This window comes from Muntiacus reevesi, chromosome 2, assembly GCF_963930625.1.
Source record: "Muntiacus reevesi chromosome 2, mMunRee1.1, whole genome shotgun sequence".
NCBI lineage: Eukaryota > Metazoa > Chordata > Mammalia > Artiodactyla > Cervidae > Muntiacus > Muntiacus reevesi.
In genome coordinates this window covers 263,862,371-263,888,699 of record NC_089250.1, presented here as the reverse complement: position 1 = coordinate 263,888,699, position 26,329 = coordinate 263,862,371, and the positions used below count along the sequence as shown (strand labels likewise).

Genomic DNA, 26,329 nt, shown 5'->3' with positions numbered 1-26,329 from the left:
AAATGTTACAGGTCTCATTGTCACCACTGCAATAAAACTACAGGGATGGAAGCAAAACCTGTGTTCTCAATGTAGCCACATTAACAGTTTATGGACACCATGAACAAGTGCCCATTTTCAGTAGAATGAGGCTTTACCATACTGTCTTGATGACTATAGCTTTGTAGTATAGTCCAAATTCAGGCAGGTTGATTCCTCCAGTTCCATTCTTCTTTCTCAAGATTGCTTTGGCTATTCAAGGTTTTTTGTATTTCCTTACAAATTGTGAAATTATTTGTTCTAGTTCTCTGAAAATTACCATTGGTAGCTTGATAGGGATTGTGTTGAATCTATAGGTTGCTTTGGATAGTATACTCATTTTCACTATATTGATTCTTCTGATCCATGAACACGGTATATTTCTCCATCTATTTGTGTCATCTTTGATTTCTTTCATCATTGTTTTATAGTTTTCTATATATAGGTCTTTTGTTTCTTTAGGTAGATTTATTCCTAAGTATTTTATTCTTTCTGTTGCAATGGTGAGTGGAATTGTTTCCTTCATTTCTCTTTCTGTTTTCTCATTGTTAGTGTATAGGAATGCAAGGAATTTCTGTGTGTTAATTTTATATCCTGCAACTTTACTATATTCATTGATTAGCTCTAGTAATTTTCTGGTGGAGTCTTTAGGGTTTTCTATGTAGAGGATCATGTCATCTGTAAATCAACATGATATTAACCTTTTTAATTTTTAAATCCTTGAGATAAAACTGTATTATTATTTTATTTAAACTCACCTTTTCCGATTTTTTAAAATATTGAAGTAAAGTTGATTTACAATGTCTTATTAGTTTCAGGTGTACAGCATAGTGATTCAGTTATGTGTGTGTGTGTGTGTGTGTGTATTTTCAGGTTCTCTTCCTTTATAGGTTATTATAAAATATTAACTGTAGTTCTCTGTGCTATACAGTAGGTCCTTTTGATTGTCTACTTTATACTAGTGTGTATATGTACCACTGATGTACTTTCTGTCTTTATGAATTTGTCTATCCCAGACATTTCATATAAATATGTATGGATGTGATAGTCTCTCAGTTGTGTCCGACTCTTTGCAACCCCATGGACTGTAGCCTGCCAGGCTTCTCTGACCATGGAATTCTCCAGGCAAGAATACTGGAGTGGGTTGCAGTCTCCATCTCCAGGGGATCTTCCCAACCCAGTGATCAAACCTGGCTCTCCTGCCATTGGCAGGTGAATTCTTTACCACTGAACCTTCTGGGGAGCCCATAGGCCACATGGGTCATTCCCATCATCTAGTAGTCACTTTAAAAAGGAAAAGGAAATAGGTGACACCAATTCTAATATGTCTCACATCAATATATCCAAAATACTGTCATTTTAACATGTAATCAATATAGGAAAGTACTAATGAGATATCCCACATTCTTTTTTGTGCTAAGTCTTTGAAATCTGGTGTGTATTTCTCCTAGCATATCTCAATTCAGATGATAAATTTTCATTGAAATATTTGGCCTCTGTTTAGATTTCATGAAACTCACATTTGGAGAAGTGGATTCCTGTACCCAGGTCGTCCCAATGATGTTGAATAGTTTACTAGTCAGGATGATGAAGAGCAATTTTTAAATCAATTAGAAGTAATTCACAGGTAAACTTCAGTTTCCCAGTTGCAGCAGCCACAGGTGCTGAATATTGACAGTATTGGATAACCCAGTGCTAGTATCACAGGAAATCCTGTCTGCGTTGCCCTAGGACCAGACAGCCCTTTGACCATAGGGGTGGCCTTTTGCAAGTGAGTCAGCAAATGGCATCTACCCGCAGGATTATCGTGAGCATTCCATGTAGGCACGTTTGTTCTCTCTGGTCCACGGTAATAGACTTGCAGTCCTTCCTGGAAGCTTGGAACACAGGGAGCGCAAACATTAGTCTCATCCCCGTGCCTTTGCTCAGGGTGCCCTCCTCTCTGACACCATCTCTAACTTGGCCCTGTCGGACATCTCTACACTATGCTTCTCTGTTCCAAATTCCCTCTCTCCTCCCACCAAGGGGACTCCTGCCTGAGATCAACTCTAAGAAAGCAAGACCCAGTTTTGTTTTCTTGTGTTAACTGTCCTTTGTGGAGTGTGCTGGGTGTCACGACTCTCTTTTGGAGTGGTTGCCTTTTAAATCATGACTTTTAAATAGATTCAATTTTAGGCTCTGGAGGCAGCAAGTTGCTAGTGAGGCATCTGTCTCTGGGAGCATCCAAACAGAAAAGACTGAGGATTCCCTTGTGGAGGGATCACTGGCTGCCCTCAGGGTGAGTCTACATGGCACATGCAGGCTGGCAGGCCCTTGAAGGCAGAAATTGTAGAAAACGTCTGATAAATCCTAATGTTGTTATCACCAGAAGCAGAAGCGGTACAAGCCTCACCAACTTAGATGAATTTCCTACTTGTCTGCACAATGATAGACTTGTGTCCATTGAGGTGAGGAACCATGAAGCCAGGAGACTCAGGGGTGGGTTGACCTGTGGTGCTTTTTGGAAGAGTGAATAAAAAAGTAGAAATTCCATTGTGTGTGTGTTTGCTGTTTAAAAGGAGGGGGAAGATGCTTGGGATTCTGACTATCAACTGGAAGCCTAGACTTCTGTGTCTGATGGAGGAGGGGTCCAAGGGTGAGGCCTCCTGGGTTCCTGGAGAGGAGGGATGGTGGGGGGGTGTGCAGGATAGAATTCCCTGGGCTGCAGTCCAGTGACTTTAAGAGTTTTGCCATCCTGAAGGAGGTCTGGTGCACTAGTAATTGTTTAACCTTGGGGGCTGTGATAGTAAACTTCTTAGCTCTAGAACTAGCATGGTCCATTAATGCCCCCAGTCTGTTCAGCATTCCTGCAGCCATGGCCTTGGTAGACCCTTCTCATCCTGACTTTAGACCTGGTCTTTGGATCTGCTTGACTACTGGACTAACAGGAAATGGGATGCAAGCAGAAGCTTGACAGTGTTCATGGACTGGGGTGATCTCTCGCTGCCCTGGGGACCCCTGCCACTGTGACCACATGCGGAAGTCCAGGCTAACCTGCAGGGTGATTAGATACATGTGGCCGAGTCATCCAGGACACCCCAGCTAGTGTCAGCCCTCTGAAAGGTAGCTGCCTAGCTGACCGGCAGCTGAACCATCCTCCAGCTGGCCCTAGACCAAATTGCCAACCCATGGAATGAGGTAAATACAAGACAGTTATTCTAGAGGCTTCCCTGGTGGTCTAGTGGTTAAGAATCTGCTTTGCAATGCAGAGGATTGAAGTTCAATCCCTGGGGGGTAACGAAGATCCCAGATGCTGCCCATCATCTGAGCCTGGGAGCTGCAACTGGAGTGTCCATGCACCACCAAAGCGATCCTGCATGACTTATTAAAGATATTGTCTGCCACAACTAACACCCAATGCAACCAAATAATTATATATAAGGATGTTTATATAGGCAATTATTCTAAGCAACTGAGGTTTGGAGGGGCTTGTTATGTAGCAAAGTATCCATACTGATACAGGCGTGTCCCCCTCTCAACCTGACTCAATGATTAAGATCTGAAGATCTGCCACTTTTTAGCTGCATGATCGTCAATGTGGTATTCCTTCTTGAACCTCAGATTCTTCTGAAAACGGGGATGAGAATAATAGTGCCTATCACAACGAGTAGTGGTGAAGATTAAATCTGTTATTTTCCTTTCATGACCCTCAGAGGTCATGTTGGTAATGAAACCTGTCTGGCAGGGGTGCAGGCGGGGCCATAGGGGGCCAGACTGCTCTTCTTGTGCCCCTCCCCCTGGGGTTTGCTAGGGCCATTGAGATGGACTCTAGTTCCCTGCTCCACTGAGGCTGGCTTTAACCATATGACTTACTTTACTCCATGGAAGGTTAGCACCCCAACCACTGCAGGGACCTTTGGTGCACTTGATTTGTGTGCCCCATGTCATCTGCCATGAGACAGACATTCGCCAGGGAGCCACAGATCTCAGAAGACTGGAACTCCAGGGAGGAGAACTAGAGTCTCCCTCCCAGACTGCAGCCAAACCCACCAGCGCACAGCCAGAAACAGAGCTGCCCTTAGGAATGGCTACCGACCCTTAGGAAGAAGAATGCTTCTTGTCATGTCTCGATTTGGGCGTGGTTTGTTACACATTACTACGGTATCAACTGACTAATACAATTTTGTTGTTTTAAGCTACTGAGATTGGGGACTTATTTATTACTGTAGCATAATCCAGTCTATCCTGATAGCTGCCAAAGTCTAGTGTCTTCTAACTAATGGCTACCCAGTAAGTGGCCGCTGTTAGCATAGTAACTATTTGCCCAGACACACTGTCTCCAGAACCAGCAAAGTCTTAAAGTTGGTAGTGTGTGTGCTCAGTCACTCAGTTGTGTCCGACTCTGCGATCTCATGAACTATAGCCCACCAGGCTCCTCTGTCCCTGGAATTCTCAAGGCAAGAATACTGAAGTGGGATGCCATGCCCTCCTCCAGGGGATCTTCCCGACCCAGGGATTGAACCCATGTCTTCTGAATTGGCAGGCAGATTCTTTCCCATCTGAGCCACCAGCGTAGCCCCCTTAAAGGTGCTAGGCCCTGAACTAAGTCCTTTTTTCATTTTCTTTCATTTGACTCTTAAAACAGCTCTTTGAGGATATAGCTGTTAGTATCCACAGTTTACAAACATAGAAACTGATGTTGGTAACCGAAAAGAGATTAATAAGGAGAACTGTGCATGGAATCCAGAGTTTGACCCTCCCAGGTGTTTGACCAAAAGCAAGTGACACCACAATCCATGCCTCAGTTTGTTCCTCTGTAAAATGGGGACAATACGTTCAACTTCAGAGTTGTGATTATGAAATGAGGTACTGCATGGAAAACACTTAACATAGTGACCCGGCAGGAAGTAATCCCTTAACAACAGTTAGCATCTTCCTTTTCTTTCTTCCAAAGAGAGGTTCCCAAGGGTTCAGACCCCTGCTTTTTGCATCCCATCTCCCCGAAATGCATCACATCACAAAGACTCAGGATTGTTCTGCTAACTTGTTTAATTTATAGACACATGGGAAGCCGTAGCTGAGAACGAATGGAGACCAAACACCACATGGGGCTCAGTTCTTCACTCAGCCTTGCCAGAAGCCTGGGGGCTTGGACGACAGCTGGTTTTCTCGATGGTCAACAAACGAGAGCCTGAGGGCACCAGGGTCCCAGGTTTACTGTGGCAGGCGGCCTCTGTGCCACAGCCCTGGGCAGCAAATCTGATGCCTGTGGGAGGGGATTTCAGACTAGAGTCAGGATCTCCAATGCCTCCCCGCTCCCAATCCAGGGGTCATGCCCCAGCCACCTTCCCCCAGACCTTTGGAGCCACTCTCTCCCTTAGAATCTGGAAGAATGAGACTCCAGTTCTGGGACCTTCTGGGAACCCTGTGCCCTCCTTCTGAAATCCAGGTTCCCCTCACCAGGGGGCATGAGGCCAGTCAAGGTGACACAGCGGGTTTCCTCGCCAACACAGAGCGCTTACTGAGTCGGGGTGCATGTTTCTGTGGAGACGCTGAAGCAGGAAGGACACCGAAGGCCATTCTCTGTCAGATTTCTCCTGAACGCTGGGGAGGAGGGTGGAGGGGAAAGTGCACGGGGACATTACTCCCTTTCCCAACATCACAACCACTCAGGACACCAGTCGCTAACCTACACTGCATTTTTAGAAAATAATATTTATTTGACTGGATCTTAGTTGCGCCCTGTGGAATCTAGTTCCCTGACCAGGGATGAAACCCCTGCATAGGGCGCATGGAGTCTTAGTCACTGGACCATCAGGGAAGTCCCTGGACACTGCAGTTTACAGGAGAAGAAACCAAGGCTCAGCGCAAGGAAGACGCTTGTCTCAGGTTAAAGTGCAGGTCAGTGACAGTTGCTTACAGCTGGCTCTGGCGGGGGCAGGGGTGGGCAGGGAGGGACTCCAGCTGTGGGGCTCAGCTGGGGCTTACCCGGCAGGGGTTTGTGGTTGCAGCCATCGTTCTGGCAGCAGTGCGTGTCGGACCCCATGTAGTTCTCTGGAGCCACGGTGATGGAGAGGAATGCCAGGTCACACTCACTGGATTTCGCACACCCTTTGTAGCTGGCACATCCACAGAGCCCTCTGCATCATGAGGGTGGACAGAGGACTCAGGAGCCCTGGTCTTGGTCCCGGGGTATTTCCATCACCTTACAGCTTCCCCAGCCCACTGCTGTCTAGAGAGGCCTCTTCCATCTCCCCAAAGTCATACACCCTTAACTGCCTGGGGCAAGGCCTGGAGGGTTGAGTATTGCACTCAACCCTTCCTTCCTCCACCCCTGGCTGTGTTGGTCTCTCCTGAGTAGTCCCTTCAGCTCCATGGCCACCTCACTGCCATTCTCTAAAGGTCACACCTGGAGAGGTCTTTTCTAGGCCACCTATGACCACCCCCAGACCTGTGTGAAATGGTCTCTTCCAACCTTCAGCCCTCCCCTGACCCCTGGAATTCCGTCCACCAAATCCTAGGATGCAGCCCTCAGCCACCACCCTGTAACACCCGTCTCCTTCTTTGTCTAAGATTTCCCAGGGTCACTCCCCAGACTTCCTACCTATGATCTCTTGCTGCCCTTCTTGGCTACTCTCAGGTCTTGCCTGAAGTGGTCTCTTCCAGTCTCCCTGGCCTTCCCCTTCCCCACCACGGATAGGGTGTCTCCTCCAGGCCTAGGGTTTCTGCTCTGTACCCCAAGTGCTTGGGTGGGTGGGTGCTCAGTCCTGTCTGTCTCTTTGCAAACTCATGGACTGAGTCCTTGGATTATCTGTCCTTATCTCTCCTTCTCTCTCTCTCTGTTCTAATACTGGGACTTCTCAGGTGGTGCAGTGGTAAAAACCCCCACTGCTAATGTAGGAGACACAAAATACTGGTTCGATCCCTGGGTTGGAAAGATCCCCTGGAGGAGGAAATGGCAAGCCACTTCAGTATTCTTACCTGGAAAATCCCATGGACAGGCTACACCTGATCACAGAGTCAACCTAATCACATTCTTTGCAACTCAGCCCAGTCTTCTCTACACCCACCCCTACACCTTTTGCATGTTAGATCCCCACCCCCACCCCACCCCCCCGGCCATGGATTTTACTCTTCCCGAGTCCTTTCTTAATCCCTTCTCGCTTAAGAAATTCTCTATATCTGCCCCTCCCCCATCATGTCTTTGGAGTCTCATTTTCAGAAATCTTTGGCAACAGTGGTTTCTGTCATTCCACTGGATTCTCTTTCCTCCTTTCCCTCTTTCCCGCCCCCTCTTCACTCAAAGGTTCCTCCCAGCGCGTGGTAGTATCTGCTACCCTGAAGGCATGCCCCACCTCCCCAGGATCTGACGCTATTCCCTACCCTCTTTCTGTTGTTAGTCTCAGTCATGACGGAGATGCAGGAGTCCTCGTCCTGGGCGCAAGTCTTCATTACTCCAGTGCATATGGCTCCATTCCTGATACACATCTCACAGCTCAGTGGGTACCCTGAGGCATAGAGAGAGAGGCTCTAGTCCAAGTGGTGTGGTCTCCGGGCCATGACTTCCGAGTCCAGAAGGGGATGGGGAAGGGGGATCTGAAGGAAGAGGGAAAGGTGTCTCCCTGGTTATTCATGAGTGGGACATTGTCCACTGAACAGGGAACCATCTGAAGCTCCATCAGATACGCTATGGTGCCGCCAGCAAGGCTGCTTCCAGGGGTGGACAGCAACTCCATCAAGGAGCAAGTTTACCTAATTACAGGGTTGGGGAATTTGGACACTAGGGCCCTCTGAGAAAGCTGGAGGATAGTAAGGAGTCCTGCCGAAGGTTTCCATGCATTTTTTAAAAAATTTATCCTTTAATTTTCTTTTTTCTGTTTTAGGCTGCGCTGGGTTGTCCTTGCTTCCTGTGGGTGTTCTCCAGTTGCAGTGAGTGGGGGCTACTCTCTCGCTGCGGTGCCCGGGCTTCTCACTTGTGGTGGCTCTTCCTGTTGCAGAGCACAGGCTCTAGAGCACGAGCTCAGTAGTTGTGGCGCAAGGGCTTAGTTGTCCCAAGGCATGTGGAATCTTCCTGGACCAGGGATCGAACCCATGTCACCTGCGTTGGCAGGCAGATTTTCAACCACTGGACCACAGGGGAGGTCCTTCATGGACTTCTGTGAACCTTCAGGTCCAGCTGATTCTCAGAGGCGGGACCCTCTTCCTTGTGGGTACCACACTTAACGCTGGTAGACAGTATAGTCGCTCAGGCAGGGGTACCTAAGGCTGGGATCCGCAACCCAGCTCAAGAAGGAAGATCAAGGACTAGGAGGACAAGGGCCTGGCTCCTTGGTCCTGAGAAAGGAGGCAGCTGGGGCCCAGACACAGGGGAACTGGGTCCTGGGGAAAGCGGAGTTGCCTGAATTGCATCTAAGGAAAGAAGACACCAGGGACCTGAACTCCTTAGAGTCCTGGGAGAAAGGAAATCTCTCCCCCTCACCTCACTTTACTTTTTTCTAATCATACTCTCATCTGAATTCCTAGAATTCAGGTGTTTTATTTTGAGACACTGTTGGAGGGGAATGGAGCAGAGGCCATCCAAACCCCTCCTTTCTCAGAGATTTAAACCCACATGTTTTTGAACTCTTCCTCCCTTGGGGACCCAGGCTTTCTCTCTTTTACCCTCTGCCTTTACCATGAATCTGAATTCCCAGGACACCTCCTCTTTCCCCCTCACCTTCAAGGACCTGGCTAAATGCTCTCCTATAGTCTTTATTTCAGGATTCCAGGAGTCCAGACTCCTAGTCACTTATCCAGACCCAGGAGGGTGCAGAGCAGCATGGAGGCTAGCAGGAAAGTCTCAGGTTTTGTGGAAGGCGTCATGATAGTTGGATGAGTGAAGATGCAGTTCCAGGTCCGGAGTTCATCTTATAGGAAGGTGAGAAGGGACGGATCTGGATCTACCTTGCCCCTAGGCTAAGAAGATGATGTAAGATCTGAAGGTAGGTCTCTGTAGCTCTGCGTGGGGGAGGTGGAACAAGAATCCAAAAGGAACATGGGCATCTTGTGCTCAGCCCCCTTCTCCATGGGGACCCCAGGAATCTGGGCTTCCAACCCTCTATCTGGTCTCACCACCTTCATCCCCCCTGCCCCCCCCCCCCTTTTTTTTTCTTACCTGAAGCCCAAGATCAGAATCAGGTCATTTTGTTTCCTGCAGGATAGAACAGTGCTAGGATTCAGATTCCCTCTCCCTTGTCTCTCTTTCCAAGGAGGTGCCCAGTACGGTTGAGGCCCTACCGGGAAGCGCCCAGCAAGTCCAGGCTTGTTCTGCCTGGGCATGCTTGGCTCAATACCCCGTTTTCTGTGTTTGGTCTGTCTCCAGCTCCGACCCCACCCCAAGATGCACTTCTGGGTCTCTCGGAGACTGAACAGAGGGGTGCTTGTCATTGGGCCAGGATGGGCATGGTACCAGATGCCCAGAAGCCTCGTTGGAAAGCTGAGGCACGGTTGGAAGCACTCAAGATTGGGTGTGTGTCTGGTTTGGAAATATACTTTGTGTTTTATTGAGATCTTTTACCTCAGGCACATGATCTTGAGAGATCAGAGATTTTGTGTCTGTGTATTTTTTAACGTGTGTATATATATTTTTTCGTGTGTGTGTATTTTTGGGGGTGTAATTTTTTGTGTGTGGCGGGGTAGGGGAGGTGGCTGTGGGTGGGTAGCCAGCCATAGGTGGAGCGGATCTTGTTGCGGTAGGCTCCTGGCTCCTTGCAAAAATCCACTCAAGTTTGCTGTCCTCTTGCTTTCAAGGCTTCAGTTGGGGCGCTGAGACTGGCGAATTTCTTCCGGGGACCAATCTTGAAGGCCGCATGGGTTGCCAGGATATCCTGGTGTGAAAGTTATCAGGAGGAAGGCATAGAGAGCTGTTTGGTGAGGGGGAGGTGGGAAAATCTCGTTGCCAGGGAACCCAGCGCCTCTCGCTGCTCTCCGCTGAGACGCACTAGGCATGCGCAGTGGTGACGTGGCCCCTTATGCGCAGCGGTTCGAAAGACCGAGCCTCGTGCATGCGCTTGTGCAGTGAAGACCTCCCTGGGCGCACCCGCTGTGAGCACCCTAAACTCAGACCTTCCTGCGTCTTGGTCAGGCTAAGCCCACACGACGTTGACATGCCGGAGATCGGCCTCTGCTCCTCCTCCTGGCAGGAACCAGGACTTGGTGAGAGACTGGCGTGGAGGAAGTTGGAAGAAGTGAAGGATATCGTGAGGGGGCTCTGTGAGAACTTTTGGAATATTAAAGGTGTTGAAAAATAATCCGTATCTGGGCTGCCAAGAAAAAAAGAGTTTATTGGGGTCCTTAGGAATTGGAATTTGGGAGACACTGATTCCCGTAAAACTTAACAGTGTTGGCAGAGGGAGTTAGGGGCTTATGAGTACTGCGGTCAGCAGGTTGTTAAAATTGTGTGGAGAGAATTATAATTGACTGTGATACATGTCATATTTGATACAAATAAATATTTGACTTTAAAGAAGCTGTCATGAATTACTGGAGGGTAAGAGTCTGATAGGCATCTTGAGTTTCTGGCACATAGTCTGGATGCCTGTGTGAATACAGTAAGTAGTCAAAAGGTCAGATTCCTTTGTGGCGGAGACCTGCTTGGTCAGATGGCCACTCAGTAAGTGGCAGTTATTACGAATGTAAATATTTGACCAGACACATTGTCTCTGGAGCCACCACTGTCTTAACAGTGCGTTTGCTCAGTCACTCAGTTCGGTTTGATTCTTTGTGACCCCATGGACTGTAGCCCACCAGGTTCCTCTGTCCATGGGATTCTCCAGGCAAAAATACTAGAGTATTGGCTACTCTCAGGTTTTGCCTCAAGTGGTCTCTTCTGTTCTCGCTGGACTTCCCCCTCCCCATCACAGGGTAGTCTCTTCCAGCCCTAGAGTTTCCACTCTTCACCCGACACGTGTGGGTGCAAGTGTGCTCAGTTGTATCTGACTCTTTGGGACCTCATGGACTGAGTCAGGGATCATCTATCCTTATATACTCTATCTGTATGCCAATATTGGGGCTTCCCAGGTGGTGCAGTGGTAAAGAACCCCCCCTGTCAATGCAGGAGATGCAAAAGACATGGGTCCATCCCAGGGTGGGAAGATGCCCAGGAGAAGGAAATTGTAAGCCACTCCAGTATTCTTGCCTGGAAAATACCATGGACAGAGGAGCCTGGCAGGCTATACTCCATGGGGTCGCAAAGAGTCAGACATAACTGAGCATACACCCAACTCAACCAGCCCCAGTATCTCCCTTTTTCTCCTGTCAGGAAAGGTCTTTTGCAGCCTGCATCCCAGGGAGATCCCTCATGCCCACAGAGAGTCAACTTGATCACATTCCTTGCACCTCACCCTAGCCTCTTCTCTACACCCACCCCTCCATCTTTTAGATATAGATATAGATTTAGATTAGATATAGATATAGATATAGATATAGATTTCCCCCCTCTCTGGATTTCTCTCTTCCCCCTATGTCCTTTCCTAATTCCTTCTTTTGTAAGAAAGTCTGTATCTGCCCCTCCCTATCCTCTCTTTGGAGTCTCATCTTCAGAAATCCTTGGCAATAGTGGTTTCTCTCATTCCATTGGATTCTCTGTCTACCACCCACCTCGAGATTGCCTTTCCCTCTTTCCTGACATATCATCACTCAAAGGTTCCTTGCAGTACATGGCAGTATCTGCCACCCTGAAGCACCCCCTATTTCCCCAGCATCTGATGCCATCCCCTGCCCTCTTACTTCTGTTGCTCTCAGTCACGACAACAATGCAGGAGTCCTTGTCTGGGGCACAAGTCTGCAGTTTTCCATTGCAGTTGGGACCGTCGCTGACACACACCTCACAGCTTAGTGAGCACCCGAGAGCGAAAGCTGGGTATAGTCTGTGGGTCACAGCGTCCTAGTCCAGAGGGGAATGGGGTTAGGGGGGCAACGAAGGAAGAGGGACAGGTGTCTCCCTGGCTATTCATGGGCAGGACATTGGCTGCTGAACAGGGATCTGTCTGAAGCTTGGCAGGGATGCCATGGTGCTGTGAGCAAAGCTGCTTTCTGGTTGGGGGTGGAAGCAGTTCCGACCAGGGAGCAAATTTACCTAATTAGAAGGCTGGGAACTTTGGACGCAAGACCCCCTGAGCAAGCTTGGGGACAGTGAGGGGTCCTTCTGAAGATTACCATGGACTTAAAATTTTTTTCTCATCTTTTAATTTTTTTTCTATTTTTGATTTGCTGGGTCTTCTTGCTTCCTGTGGGTTTTTCTCTAATTGTAGCGGTTATAGTCTAGTGTCTGGTTGCTGAGCTTGGCTTCTCATTGGTGGCTTCTCATTGGTGGTGGCTTCTCATTGGTGGTGGTTTCTCATTGGTGGCTTCTCATTGGTGGTGGCTTCTCATTGGTGGTGGCTTCTCATTGGTGGTGGTTTCTCATTGGTGGCTTCTCATTGGTGGTGGCTTCTCATTGGTGGCTTCTCATTGGTGGTGGCTTCTCATTGGTGGTGGTTTCTCATTGGTGGTGGTTTCTCATTGGTGGCTTCTCATTGGTGGCAGCTTCTCATTGGTGGCGGTTTCTCATTGGTGGCTTCTCATTGGTGGTGGCTTCTCATTGGTGGTGGTTTCTCATTGGTGGCTTCTCATTGGTGGTGGCTTCTCATTGGTGGTGGTTTCTCATTGGTGACTTCTCATTGGTGGTGGCTTCTCCTGCAGGGCACGGGCTCTAGAGCATGAGCTCAGCAGTTGTGGTAAAACATCTCAGTTGCCCCAGGGCGTGGGGAATCTTCCTGGACCAGGGATAGAACCCATGTCACCTGCGTTGGCAGGCAGATTCTCAACCATTGGACCACTGGGGAAGTCCTAAATGGAATTTTGTGAACCTTTAGGTCCAGCTGGTTCTCAGAAGCAGAACCCACTTCCTCATGGGTACCACACTTAAGTCTTGTAGACAGTGGAAATTCAGGCAGGGGTACCTGAGGCTGAGATCTGCATCCCAGATAAAAACTGATCAATGACTAAGAGGACAAGGGCCTGGCTCCTTAGTCCTGAGAGAGGAGAAACTGGGGACACAGACACAAGGCAACTGTGTCCTGCGGAAAATGGAATTGTCTGAAATGCATCTAAGGGAGGAGGACACTGGGAAGCTGAACTGCTTAGAATTCTGGAAGCAAGGAAATTTCTCCCCTTTGCCTCACTTTTCTTTTTTCTAATCATACTCTCATCTGATATTCTAGAATAAAGGTGTCTTATTTTGAGACACTGCTGAAGAGGAGAGGAGTAGAGCCCATCCAAACCCCTCCTGTCTCAAAGATTCAAAACCACACATTTTTGAACTCTTCCTCCCTTGAGGACTCAAAGTTTGTCTCCTCCTTTACCCCCTGCCCTTCTCCAAGAATCTAAATTCCTGAGACACCTCCTCTTTCCCTTCTTCCTCGAGGATCTGGCACGGTGCTCTATAATAGTCCTCATATCCAGGGTCCCAGGAGTCCAGAGCCCTATTCACTTAGCCAGACCCAGGAGGGTGCAGAGCAGGGTGGAGGCCAGCAGGAAGGTCTCAGGTTTCATGGAAGGCTTCATGATGGAATGATGAGTGACCCTGCAGTTCCAGGTCTCCAGCTCTTCTTATAGGAAGCTGAGAAGGGGCGGGTCTGGACCCACCTTACCTCTAGGCTAAGAAATTGTGTTTGAAGACCTAGGGGTTGGTCTCTACAGTTCTGAGTGGAGGAGGCAGAACCAGAATTCAAAAGGAACATGGGCATCTTGTGCCCAGCCCCCTCCTTCATGGGGACCCCAGGAGTCTGGGCTTCCAACCCTCTCTCTGTCAGGTCTCACCCACTGTGTCCCCTTTTTTTCTGATCTAAAGCCCAAGATCAGAATCAAGTCATTTTTTTCCCTGTAGGTAGAGCAGCTTTTAGGACTCAGATACCGTCTCCCTTCTCTGCCTTCCCAAGGAGATGCCCAGTGTAGTTGAGGCCCTACCCCTATAGGAGTGCCCAGCAAGTCCAGGCTTGTTCTGCGGGGGCATGCTTGGCTCATACTCCCTTTCCTGTGTTTCCTCTGTCTACACCTTCGCCTCCACTCCAGGATGCACCTGGGTCTTTCGGAGACTGAGCAGAGGGGTGCTTGTCATCAGACCGGGATGGGCATGGTAGGAGACAGATACCCAGAAGTCTCATTGGAAAAGTGAGACATGGTTGAAAAGCAGTCAAGGGTGGGTGTCTGTCTGGTTCGGGCACATACATTTGTGTTTTATTGAGGTCCTTTACACACTCGGTCTACGTCAGGCATGATCTTCAGAGGTCAGAGATTTTTTTCATATATGTTTGTGTGTGTGTTTGTGTCTGTGTGTGTGTTTGTGTCTGCCTGTGTGGTGGGCATTATGAGCGTAGCCAGCCATAGGTGGAGGGGATCCTGTTGCGGTAGGCTCCCGGCTTTCTGAAAAAATCCACTCAAGTTTGCTGGCCTTTTGCTTTCCAGGCTGCAGCTGGGGCACTGGGGATGGTGAATTTCTGCTGGGGACCAATCCTGCAGGCCAAGCCGGTTGCTAGGAGAGCCTGGTGTGAAAGTGACCGGGAGGAGGGGCTAGAGAGCTATTTGGCCAGAGCGAAGCGGGAAAAGCTCGTTGCTAGGGGACTCGGCGCCTCTGGTCGCTCTGCGGACAGACGCACTAGGCCTGCGCAGTGGTGACGTAACCGCCGGATCGCCGCGGTTTGAAAGGCCCAAGCTTCGTGCGCTTGCGCATTGAAGTCCGCGTGGGGCACCCCAGCTGAGTCCCCTAAACTGACGCTTTCCTGCGTCTTCTTGGTCAGGGAAGCCCACACGACGTTGCCATACCGGAGATCTGCCTCAGCTATGTGGGGTCCTGCAGTAGCCAGGACTCCTTGAGTGACTGGCGTGGGGGTTGGAAGAATAAAGGAACTCGTGAGGGGGCTCTACGAGAACTTTTGGAGCCTCAAAAGTAAAATAATCCGTATCCGGTGTGCCGAGAAGAAAGAGCTTGATTGTGGTTCTTAAGAATTGCAGTTTGGGAGACACAGATTCCGGTAAACTCTTGAGTGTTGGCAGAGCCAGTTAGGGGCTTGTGAGGACATAGGTCAGCAGGTTGTTAAAGTCGTGTGGAGAGTATTCTAATTGGCTGTGATACATGTAAAGGAATATTTGGCTTTAAAGAAGCTGTCATGAGTTTCTGTAGTGTAAGGGTGTGATCAGTATCTTGAGTTTCTGGCACATATTCTGGATGCCTGTGTGAATACAGTAAGTGGTCAAACAATCCGATCCCGTTGTGATCTGATCTGATCAGATCTCAAACGATCTTACTTGCAATGTCAGAATTCCTCAGTGCCCCCCACCCCCCACCCTGGCCAGTTGATCTTAGAGAATACTTTTAGCAATGCGGACTTCATTTTGGTTTTCCTTTCACGAAGGGGACTTTGTGGAATTCTAAGGAGGGTCATGGGAGAATTTCTGGGAGGCCATAAGAGTATTCTGGAGAGCTGTGGAATAGTAGATTTTCCAGAGAGAAAAGGAGGGAGGGAGCGCTTCCTGGGAAGGATCAGAGGTGAATTTCCAGAGGAAAATGTTGTAGGGGACTCCAGGCAGAGTGTGGGTGGATTTATTATTATTTTTTTAATGAGAAAAAATTAAATTTTTTAGCTTAATTAAAATGAAAGAAAATTAAAAATTCAGTTCCAGTTAATTGGTGACGAAATCAAGTGCCCAGTAGCCAACAAGTGCTTAGAGGTTACCATATTGAACAGTGCACCTTTAAAGAATTTGTTCGTAAGGTAGAGAAATTCCACATATGGAAAGAGCTTTCAGGTGTTCCCAATGTATTGTTTATGCTCTGTAAACCCACTTTTTATTCATCCCCTTTACACTTTTCAAAAGTACAATAATAATGGTGCGTGTTAGTCACTCAGTCATGTCCAACTCTCTGTGACCCCATGGATTGGGGCCCAGCAGGTTCCTCCATTCATGGGATTTTTCCAGGCAAGAATACTAGAATGGGTTGCCATTTCTTTCTCCAATTATTATTTTAACACTAAAAACATTTTGTATTCGGGTGCAGCCAATTAACAATGCTGTGATAGTTTCTGATGAATAGCGAAGGAACCTAGCTATTGTATACACATACAAGTATCCATTCTTCCTCTAACCCTGGAGTGTGTGGGGATTAATGGGGAAACTTAAACCTGGGGAATATCAGAGGGCTTGAGAGCACTCTCAGATTAATCTGAGAGCTGGGGACCTAGCTCTCATCTCTGAACCCTAACATTCCCTTTCCCACTCTTTTCTCCAGACCTACTGTGTAGAAAACCTGAAGGCAGACACTTACTGTAAATGGCAGGCAGCCAGGGCGGGCGAGAAGACCATCTCTATGGTGCCCTTTGTGATTCTGCGCACCACCACCCCATCTCTTTTTTTTGGCCTGTCTGCTATGTGGCATGCAGGGTGTAAGTTCTCTGACCAGGTACGGCACCCGTACCCCAAGCAGTGGAAGCTCCGAGTCTTAATCACTGGACCTGCCCAGAGCAGTCTCCCTGCCCCCATTCCTTAATAGAAGTCTGAAGGTCCAGGGTCCAGACCCTGCTCTGGAATTAACTGGAAGTGAGCGGAGGCAGTTTTCCCTTTGGGCCTCAGCCTACTCAGTGAGCAGTGTGGTCCCTGTGCCCTTGGCAGAGAAGAAAGGTGATGCAAGGCTAGGCCAGGGATGGATCGGTGTGTGGCCTGTGTAGGTTGCTGCTCCTTTCAGGGCCTTAGTATCCTCGGTTGGAACAGAGTAAATCATTGGCACGCATCCTGCTTTCTGAAGTCTGAAGGCTTAGGACTGGAAGGCGTCTCATATCATCTAAGCCAATCAACCTCATTTTAAAGATGGGGAAACTGAGGCCTCTGAAGAGCCAAAGTGCAGTAGTCAGTCTTAGTGACCATTGTGGACTGCTCAGTGCTTTGGTACATGCTTGGTGAGGTTGGAGGGAGCCAAGGGAAAAGGAGAGTTTGACCCAGGATGGGGACAGAATTCCCAACAGGCTGTTCCCATCAGGCATAAGAAACCTGTGGGAGAAGTGAGCTAGTGTGTTCCCAGGTGCCGCCTGGGTGTTCCCCTGCGTGATCTGGCCCTCCAGGGAGTCAGATGATGTTGGAGCTGTTTTCGGCTCTCCCACATGGCGGTGCTAAGACCTGAACCCGGTGTGGGTGCTCTAGCCACCTTTTTCTTGCTTTGTTGTGTTCATATGTTGACTTTCTTTCCTTTTTATATTTATTTATATTTGGCTGTGTTGGGTCTTAAATTGTGTCAGGTGGGACCTAGTTCTCTAGCCAGGGATTGGATCCTGGGGCCCCTTTCATTGGGAGCACGGAGTCTTAACCATTGGACCACCTGGGAAGTCTCTGTTTTTTGTGTCTTTTTTTTTAAGTCATTTAAAAATTTTTTGTCACACCACATGACATGTTGGGACCTTTGTTCCTTGTCCAGGGAGTGATCCTGGGCCCCTCTTCCCTCCCGTGCCCACCGCCCCCCGCCCCACCCCAAGCCCCCTATTGGCAACATGGATTCTGAACCACTGGACTACCAAAGAAGTCCTGGCTTTCTCAATTTTGGCCATGTTCCTCCCTTCTGAATGTTTGGGTGTTTGGGGAGGGATGCTGAGTGCGAGGCTTACGGAATTGGGCTAAATATATTATTGTCTGTCTTACCCAGTGGTTCTGAAAACGTTTTGGTTTATAGACCATTTTGAGAATTAGAAGCTGAGAACTCTCCTACCAGCAATAATACACAAACCCGCAAGATTTACTGAATGACCTTATGTGTTTAAATATCTCATCGTTCCCTAACATGGTACAGTAAGAATAATGAGAGATAACTTATTCAGCATTACAACTCTCTGGGAGTGCCCTGGTGTCCAGTGGTTAGGACCCTACTCTCCAAGGGCCCAGGTTCAGTGCCCAGGTGGGAAGCTGCAGCCAACAAAAAACCTGCCAGTCACCATTCTAAACACCTCATATGGGTTAATTCATTGAATTCTCATAAAAATCCCGTGACCTCAGTTCTATTTATTATCCCCTTATATGATGAAGAAACTAGACCCAGAGAGGCTATACAATTTGCTGAGAGCCAGTATTTTATTTTATTTTATTTTTCTCTTTTTTTAATTTTTCTTTTTATTTTATTTTTTTAATTAGTTGGAGGCTAATTACTTCACAACATTTCAGTGGGTTTTGTCATACATTGATATGAATCAGCCATAGAGTTACACGTATTCCCCATCCCGATCCCCCCTCCCACCTCCCTCTCCACCCAATTCCTCTGGGTCTTCCCAGTGCACCAGGCCCGAGCACTTGTCTCATGCATCCCACCTGGGCTGGTGATCTGTTCCACCATAGATAATATATATGCTGTTCTTTCGAAACATCCCACCCTCACCTTCTCCCACAGAGTTCAAAAGTCTGTTCTGTACTTCTGTGTCTCTTTTTCTGTTTTGCATATAGGGTTATCGTTACCATCTTTCTAAATTCCATATATATGTGTTAGTATGCTGTAATGTTCTTTATCTTTCTGGCTTACTTCACTCTGTATAATGGGCTCCAGTTTCATCCATCTCATTAGAACTGATTCAAATGAATTCTTTTTAACGGCTGAGTAATATTCCATGGTGTATATGTACCACAGCTTCCTTATCCATTTGTCTGCTGATGGGCATCTAGGTTGCTTCCATGTCCAAGAGCCAGTATTTTAAACAGAGAGATCCAGGTGGCTGACAAGTTAATCTCTCATACCTGGTTCAAGTCCCCATCTCTCCCTCTTACTCACTCTGTGACCTCAGGCGAATGGATTCATCTCGCAGAACCTGTTTTATCATCTGTCCATTGGGAATAATGTGATCTGAGCCCAGGGTTATTGTGAAAATCCGGTGACATCATGTTTGCAGTAGTGCGCTGTCACTACACAGGTGTTTGTGTAAAGGGTGGGGATTCTGGAGAAGGAAATGGCAACCCACTCCAGTATTCTTGCCTGGAAAAGCCTATGGACAGAGGAGCCTGGCGGGCTGCAGTCCATGGGGTTACAGGACTGAGCATGTGTGCACAAGGATGGAGGGAGATGGGTTGGTAGCAATGAAGTGATAGAACTAAAAAAAAAAAAAAGGGTGGGGATTCATGTGTGTATTGCTGGATGATCCTGCTGGGCTCTTTTATGATCAGGAACATCCCATTTAATTGTGCACCGTAGCTGCAGTGGGAGCAAGAGGAGACAGAATGTGGGGAGTGAGGAAGCCAGAGGACTGAAGCAACTTAGCAGCAGCAGTACACAGGGTGACTTCAAACTCATTGAATCTGGTCTTGGTTCTTTTCAAGCAAGAGATAAGCAGTAAATTCAGGACACATAGACTGATCTGTAGGTTTTCCTTCTACTCTGTATTTTTTCCCTCAAATAGTATCTCGCAGCACCTGTGTGTTACCATCTGGGTTTCAGCTCATGACAGCCCCACACAGGTGTTTGGTTTGCAGTGACCAGAAGAGTCTTTCACCAGCCCATCACCTGCTCCTAGGCTCCCAGTTCCAGCCTCTTGGCTAACCACCCCTGCGCCAGAGGCTTGGCTCCAGTCTCCTGCTGGAGGGACATTCTTAGAGGAATTGTTCCGTAGCAAGTGAACATGTTCCATTTCTGCATTTCAGTGTTTTCTCTTCACCCTTCTTCCCATCGTGGTGTTTTAAATTCGCTGCCTGCTTCTGACAGGACACGTGTGTACAGCGGGGACACAGTCCAGGGACCCGACACAAGCGCAGCCCCCGTCCTCTGCACCAGACCAAGGAACAGAACCCGCCTCCCCCACCTGCGTCTCCTTGAGCTCCTTCCTGTCACAAGGGGAACCATGACTCTGATTTTTAACAGCTCTGATTAACTTTGCCTAGAGTCACACAGTATCTAGTGGGCATATAGTACTTTCTCCCCTGACTGGTCTGTTCTTTGCCAGCTTTGTGTCTTAGTTTCATTCTGTTAGTTTCATCTTCCTTGTTGGGTGTGGCTCTAGAGGTTCATTCTCATTTCTGCCTAGGATTCCATTGTCGGACATAAGTACTGCAGTTTTATTAGCTTTACTTTTCAAATGGGTGTTATGTGCATGTGGTGCTTAACTCAGAAAGGCACAAAAGGGAGGGTGTACACTGGAAAGGATGTCCTCCTCGTCAGCCACCTGCTTCAATCCCCTCCTGCCCTTCCCCTCCCTCCCTTTCCTGCTCCCCAGGTCTTCACAGCGGCAATCACTGTGAGCAGCTTCTCAGGTGGTTCAAGTCACTGTGTCCACATGGAAGCATATATATTCACCCCTACCCCACTGTTAAAAGTATGTTGTATATCCATGGTCCTCTCCCTTGCTTTTTTCCAAGTAACCTTATCTTAGAGGTCTATTGTTATGGCATCAGGGTCTACCTTATTCTTCCAAATGATTCATGTCATTGACTGTCACGGATGTGGAACCTTTTTGTATTATTTTAATTTTTTGACTGCGCTGCAAGGCATGTAGGATCTTAGTTGCCTGACCAGGGATCGAACCTGTGCCCACCCCAGTGGAAGCTCAGAGTTTTAACTGCTGGACCACCAGGGAAGTCCCTTTAATTTTTATTTTATGTTGCAGTAGAGTTGATTCAACAATGTTGTGTTCAAGTGTACAGCAGTGATTCATTTAGTTATACCTTTGTGTTTATATGTATTCTTTTTCAGATTCTCTTCCCAAATAGGTTATTACAAAATATTGAGTATAGTTTGTAAGGCGAGTACAGAGAAAAAAGAGAGTGAGCTGGGTATTCAGGAAGAGAAAGATTTATTATAGGAAGAGAGAAAGTGACTGGCTTTGAGAGAAATCAGTGTCTCCCTTTATAGCCAGCACTTCTCACACCCTATTGTTGGGAAATCGTGCCCCGAAGGGGGGAGGTGTCTTAGTTTATCTTTACTGTGCAACCGGAGTCTCATGATCCTGTAGGCAGAGCGGTCTCATGGTCAGGTGGACATTTTTAACTAATACGCTCTGAGCCCCTTGTGGACCCTAACAAGTTCCCTGTGCTATACAGCAGTTCCTTTTGATTGTCTACTTTATATACTAGTGTGTATGTGTACCACTGATGTACTTTTTTGTCTCTACGAATTTGTCTGTCCTGGACATTTCATATAAATAAGATCATACAATATGCTGCCTTTTGTGTCTGGCTGCTTTCACTTAGCATCAGGGTTCCTCCACACTGAAACTTGAATCAGTCTTTCATTCCTTTTTACAGCTAAATACTGTTCCATTGGCTCAGATGGGAAAGGATCTGCCTGCAGTGGGGGAGACCTGAGTTCCGTCCCTAGGTCTGGAAGATCCCCTGGAGAATGGAATGGCAGCCCACCCCAGCATTGTTGTTGGGAGAATTCCATGGACAGAGGAGCCTGGCGGACTACAGTCCGTGGGGTCACAAAGAGTTGGACAGGCCTGAGCAACTAACACTTTCACTGTTCCATTATAGAAAATATCAAACAATATGTATCCATTCATATGGATATTTGGGCTATTTCAATATTTTTAATCAGAAATTTTCTATTTATCAAAAAGGAAGACAAGGGAGCCCATATGAGAAATAAGAAACAGTCATTAAAATATAAATGTATACGTCCTACCGGATGAAGGGCTCCGTGCTTTATAATGTGGGAGAGGCAGAGGTGTTGAGTCTCGTTTTTTTTAGTCCATGCCACGTAGCAGTGGGGTCTTAGTTCCCTATCCAGGAATTCAACCTGGGCCCCTGCAGTGGAAGCTCAGGGTCCTAAGAACTGTACCACCGGGAAAGTTTCAAGATGTTGAGATTTTACCAAAGAATTGAACTTGTGGAATTAGAAAGCAGTGTTGGCTTGTACTCAGACAGTTCTTCAGAACTTCTCTGCCAGTCATGAACTGTGTGTGACATGCAAGCCATTGATTTTCCTGTCTTGGCCTTAGTTTCCACATCTGTAAAGCCAGGAGAGTTACTAAGCCTTCCTCCCAATGTGGTCGTGAGGATTGAGTAATGCCTGGCTGAGGAAGAACTTACTGAGCACGGTAGACAGAATAATGAACCCCTAAAGGTGTCACACAGAGAAGGCAATGGCACCCCACTCCAGTACTCTTGCCTGGAGAATCCCATGGATGGAGGAGCCTGGTAGGCTGCAGTCCATGGGGTCGCTAAGAGTCGGACACGACTGAGCGATTTCACTTTCATTTTTAACTTTCATGCATTGGAGAGGAATGAAGGAAATGGCAACCCACTCCAGTGTTCTTGCCTGGAGAATCCCAGGGATGGGGGAGCCTGGTGGGCTGCCGTCTATGGGGTTGCACAGAATTGGACACGACTGAAGTGACTTAGCAGCAGCAGCAAAGGTGTCACAGGCTTCCCTGGTGGCTCAACGGTAAGGAATCCACTTACCAGTACAGGAAACGGTAGATTCGGTCTCTGGGTCAGGAAGATCCCCTGGAGGAGGAAATGGCAGTAGTCTTGTCTCAGAAATCCCATGGACAGAGGAGGCTGGTGGACTACAGTCTATGGGGTTGCAAACAGTTGGACACAACTGAGCCACCACCGCATATACACACACACACAAAAGTTGTCCACATCCCCAGAAACTGTACATGTGTCCTTTACATGGAGAAAGGGACTTTTGAGGATTTTTCAAAAATACTTATTTATTTTTATTTATTTACTTGGCCACACTGAGTCTTAGTTGTGGCATGCAGGATCTTTTGTTGTTGCGTGCAGACTCTTAGCTGCAGACTGTGAGATCTAGTTTCCCAACCAGGGATCAAACTCAGACTGTCTCCATTGGGATGGCGGAGTCTTAGCTACTGGACCACCAGGGAAGTCCCTGTAAGGATCTCAAGGTGGGGAGATGGGCCTGGATGATTTGGGGGGAGGCAGTGTCATCACAGGGGTCCTTATCGGGGAGGAGGTCGACTGGAGAACCAGTCAGAGGAGCTGTGGGGATGGAAACAGAGGCTGGAGCAATGCCACTGCTGGCTCTGGAGACGGAGGAAGGGGCCAATGTGGAGGAGTGCAGGGACTCTAGAAGCTGGAGACAAGATGAGGAAATGATTCTCCCCCAGAACATCTAGAAGGAACACAGCCCAGCTGACACTGGCTTTAGCCCAGCCTCATGACCTCTGGGAAGTTATAAAGCAGCTTTCTGTCTCAATGGCTTGCCTGTGAAATGGAGATGAAAATAGTTCCTGGCTCCCAGAGGTGTTGATTGGTCCTACATGGCAACGCACTGCAGTACTCTTGCCTGGAAAATCCCATGGACAGAGAAGGCTGGTAGGTTACAGTCCATGGGGTTGCAAAGACTCAGACACGACTGAGTGACTTCACTTTCACTGGTATTATAGGTCTGCCACACCGTTTACACTTCAGTGCCGCCACAGTGGCTGTGCATTGCGATGGTTAGCATTCTGTGTCCCGTCAACTCCTTTCAGAAGTGGGGAGACGCCCTTCACTCATGAGGAAACTGCAGCTCAGAGAGGTTTTATGTCACCCAGGGCTGCACAGCTTGGCAGTGCCAGGGCTAGATTTGAACTCAGGCTGGCCTCTGCACAAGCCCAGGCTCCTCCCTCCGCTGTAGGGACGCTCCTGTCTGTAGCGGTGTGCCGGCAGTGTCTCCAGGCCACCCCCGGCTGGCGGTGACATTGCAGATCAATGTTCCTGGCTGTGTGGGGTGGCGGACTAGGAACCTTTGGGGGTCATAGTCACTTGTCATCCTATGAGCCAAATAAAACAGCCCCAGAAACTTTCCAGGTGGTCCAGTGGTTAAGAATCCTTCCTGCAATGCAGGGGACACAGATTTGATCCCTGGTCAGGGAACTAAGATCCCCCATGCCCGGGATCAACTCAGCCCAGTCACCCAAATGAAAGATCCTGCAACAAAGATCCTGAGTGTTGCAACTGAGAACCAAGGCAGCCAAATAAACAAATTTAAGAAAAGAGCCCCAGAGTGCTTCAGCCCCCATAACTTCCTTCCACCCCCATGTGGCCTTCTGTGCCTTTATGTCAGACAATGCAGAAGCTTTGGGAGAAGCCTTCCTACAGTCATCTCTTTACTTATTTTAGGCTGTGCTGGGGCTTCATTGCTTTTACATTGGATTTCTCTAGTTGTAGGGACTGGGGGCTCCTCTCTAGTTACAGTGCATGGGCTTCTCTTGTTGCAGAGCATGGGACATGGTCTTCAGTAGGTATTGCATGTGCACGCAGTCATTGCAGCTCAAGGGCTCTAGAGAACAAGCTCAATAATTTTGGCTCATGGGCTGAGTTACCCTGTAGCATGTGGAATCTTCCCAGACCAGGGATTGAACCCCTGTCCGCTGCCCTGACAGGTAGATTCTAATCCACCACGCCATCAGGGGAGTCCAGCTCTTCTCTTTTTTCAATACAGTCATTGAGCAGCGACCTCCTGACTGGCAGTGACAGGGTGCCCACTATGGGCTGTGCCCTGTGGCCGTGGTATTTATGTGCATAAATCCTACATAGGGTGATTTACAGATTTACAGATGAGGAAACTGAGGCTCCAAAAGCTGAGCCGACAAGGTGCTATAGTTAGTGTGCACCAGAGCTGGGCTCAAGCTCAGGAACCGGTAGTGAACAAACCAAACCAGGCCCCTACCCTCAGGGAGTGTCCACAGAGTCCTGTGTGATTGCAGGCAGTGGTGACAGATAGGCAGTTTGTCATAGTGCCATCAAGGAGAGCTTGTGGTATCAGGTTAGAAGCCCGTCCAGCAGAGTCTGGTGGAGCCAGGAACATGGGGTTTAACATATCGTGTGTACGTCAGCGGTCTGTTCCACCTTCCTGCTGAGAAGTTTCACTGCATGCGTAGATCTCAACTTGTTCGTGCATCCTCTTGTTGACAGGCATCTGGACTGTTGCCACTTTTTGGTGGCTGTTTTTGGCTGCACTTCCCAATGCTCAGGATCTTAGTTCTCCAAGGAAGGATTGAACCCAGACCCCAGCAGTGAAAGTGAAGAGCCCTCAACATTAGACTGCCAGGGAACGCCCCACCGCTTTTTGACTATTATGAACACAGCTGCTGTGAACCTTCTTGTACAAGCCTCTGTAGAGAGCTCTCTTTGGGATAACTATCTAAAAGAGTGAAATTGCAGGGCCTTCAGTTAGATCCGGGACTTGCCTGTTGGCTCAGTGGTAAAGAATCTACCTGCAATGCAGGAGACACAGGAGAGGTGGCTTTGATCCCTGGGTTGGGAAGATGCCCTGGAGGAGGGCATGGCAACCCACTCCATTATTCTTGCCTAGAGAGCCCCATGGACAGAGGAGCCTGGCGGGCTACAGTCCATAGGGTCACAAAGAGACGGACATGACTGAAGTGACTCAGCATGCAGGCAGATGTGTGTTTTACCTGTTAGAAACGGACTGGTTTCCAAAGTGGTTGTTCCATTTTACATTTCCTTCAGCAGTATGTGAGCTTCACATCTTCACTGATACTTGATATTGCCAGTCTTTATTGATGTATTACGCTGGGCCAGCTCTTAGTTGCAGCTGCACATGCAGCAGGATCTGGTTCACCGACCAGGGATCAGACCCGGGCCCCTACATTGGAAGTGTGGAGTCCTAGCCACTGGACCGCCAGGAAGTCCCACTCATCTTCTAACTGACGTGCCTTGAATTTTATCAAGCGCTTTTTCCACCTTACAAAATACGTTCTAACCAATGAGGTTGTCCTTGAATGCACATTCTTATTCTCAAGGTCCTAGGGAGTTCCCTAGCGGTGCCGTGGTTAGGATGCCACTCTCTCATTGCCAGGGGCCCAGACTCAATCAGTCCCTGGTTGGGGAACTAAAATCCCACAGGCTGTGCAGTGTGACCAAAAAGAATGATAATAATAAAATGAAGGTCCTATCAGCTGTAAAAATATAAACTGAGGCACGTTATAGTTTGAAGAGATCATTTAAGCAGAGAATTCAAATCAGACAGCCAAAACTGAGAAATGATTAGAGGTGCTTTGTGGGTGTGCTAGGACAGAGGTTTTTAGAGAGAAAGCATGGAAGCAGAGCAGTTATTAAATTGGTTTGAGCTTGAACGTTTTGAATTAATCTGTTTTATTGGGGTTAGTTCCTTTACAATACTGTGTTAGTTTCCGCTGGGCAGCAACGTGAACCAGCCTTTACTGTACACACAGCCCGCACTCTGGGGTTTCCTTCTCGTTGAGGTCAGCACAGCGCTGAGTCAGCGCCCTGTCTCTGCAGGAGGCTCTCGGCAGCATCTCTGCCATACACGGTGTCAGAAGCATATGTACGTCAGTCCCAGTGTCCCAACCGCCCCACCTCC

General features: G+C 48.2%; 1 non-coding gene and 1 pseudogene across 1 annotated transcript; both read right to left on the bottom strand.

Moving 5' to 3' along the window:
• On the bottom strand, positions 1 to 133 carry LOC136162263 (small nucleolar RNA SNORA1). The gene has a single exon (XR_010662071.1). It is a non-coding gene; the product is annotated as a small nucleolar RNA SNORA1 (small nucleolar RNA).
• A 4,984-nt stretch (positions 134 to 5,117) lies between these two features.
• LOC136157509 (phospholipase A2 inhibitor and Ly6/PLAUR domain-containing protein-like) lies at positions 5,118 to 9,221 on the bottom strand (annotated as a pseudogene).
• Positions 9,222 to 26,329: the final 17,108 nt, after the last annotated feature.